General features: G+C 42.7%; 1 pseudogene; it reads right to left on the bottom strand.

Annotated features, from left to right (window-relative positions):
* Positions 1-666: 666 nt before the first annotated feature.
* LOC105826050 lies at positions 667-1,297 on the bottom strand (annotated as a pseudogene).
* Positions 1,298-1,673: the final 376 nt, after the last annotated feature.

The raw sequence follows: 1,673 nt of genomic DNA, 5'->3' as shown, positions 1-1,673 counted from the left end.
TACCTTTCTTTGGTGCTAGAGTAGAGTTACCCTCCCCAAACCATCTAAAGTGCCAGGATTACAGTCTGGTTGGAAGTCATGTATCCAGTGCTGGGAGGGAGCAGAGCAGTAATGATTAATTGTGAAGGACAGTGACTCTGGCTTTTCACCTGCCTGGTCTCAGTAGCTTTCGAGGTCCTGTCTATTTGGATCGATGGTTTGCTAATTACAAACTGTCTTTGGAAGGCTCCAGCGTACTCTCTCTGGTGATTCATGCTTTTGCATTGATTTTCACATAAGCTAAGATGCAGTTGTACCATTTAAGCACTTAGAAATTGGTCATCAAAGAACTATTTTGGACTTAATAGATTTGATAACACTTGAAGACTCTTTGTGTTTTGATTTTTGGATTATGCTACCTAATATATGTCCTATTTATCTGTTTTTTTTAAAGAACTCCAGTAATGATAGGCCCTGATTTATGGGTGGGCCTCTATAGGCAGCCAGAGATGAAATAAAATCTAAAAATTAGTTCAGTTTGCTCATGGCTACTTATTCAGTGAATATTTATCTGACTTAGATCTGAAATTTTTCCTGCTAGTGAGGTGATTTTTTAAAATTTTATTTTAATTTTTTTGAACATCCTAAATTGTTTATTAGGTATGAATCTTGCGAACATTGCTTATATTAGCGGTAACAGTGGAGCTGGAGAGTATTGCGTCTTCTCCAAGCTGCACGGCGAGACCCACCAATAGTGTGGCGGAACTTATGGCCCTTTCCAAGGCCACGGCTCTTGCGGCTGTGGGTGTCAGCTCACGCATCTCCCTGTGCTTGTGGACCGGTTTGGTGATCCACTGGATGTCAGGATTTCTTCAGATAGCTTTATGGGAGGGATGAAAGAGGATAACCTCAAAAAATTTGTACATGGAATCTTCACCAACCCAGTAAAAATTCAGGACTCTTAGAGCCCCATGGTGGCATCCAGCTCTCTCCTCTGCACCAGACTGAAGGCTTCGAGCAAACTTTACCTGGGTGACACCATGATGGGCAGGTTTGCCATAGGTTGCACCCTTAGGAACTGCTCATTTGTGGCCACCAGGGCTTACACGAATTCTATTTATGACATAACCTTGCTTGGCCTTGTATCCCAGTCTGTGTGCTTTATCCAGTGGGGTGGGGTGGGGAGCCCCGTGGAGTGCAGAGAGCTGGCGGTATTGCCAGCAGCAGACGCTCAGGGAAAGAAAGCACATTACATCAGACTGCTTCTTCCTCCATAGCTCCTGGATGTACTTGTCTGCACCCATCTTGGCTTACCTGATGGCTGCCGCCAGACAGAAAGGAAAGAGCCTTTTGATATTCATTTTAAATGAGGAGTTCTTTTGCTCTACGTTGTGATTGGACCTCAATCACCAAACTGTAAGTTTAGACTACATCGAGTCCTTTGGATCATATGTACTAATTCAAGAAAAATTGCAGTTAATAGATCCTCTAGCAGATATCTGGAATTAATGATCTAAAGTGATGGTTTTTATAATTTTTTGAATACTGGAAAGCAATATATACATGGTTAATGTGGAGTTTGATCTAGCTGATGAGGGGTTCCTGTCTTAGCACTCCAAGCTCCACAGCTTTCTTCTGATCTTCTCAGGTTGTCCCTAAGGCAACTAAGAACACATTCCGGAACTCCTCCAAAA

This window comes from Propithecus coquereli, unplaced genomic scaffold (genome assembly GCF_000956105.1).
Source record: "Propithecus coquereli isolate 6110/MARCELLA unplaced genomic scaffold, Pcoq_1.0 Scaffold12, whole genome shotgun sequence".
Taxonomy (NCBI): domain Eukaryota; kingdom Metazoa; phylum Chordata; class Mammalia; order Primates; family Indriidae; genus Propithecus; species Propithecus coquereli.
Note: the sequence above shows the minus strand (reverse complement) of the source record. Positions and strands in the feature narration are given on the sequence as shown.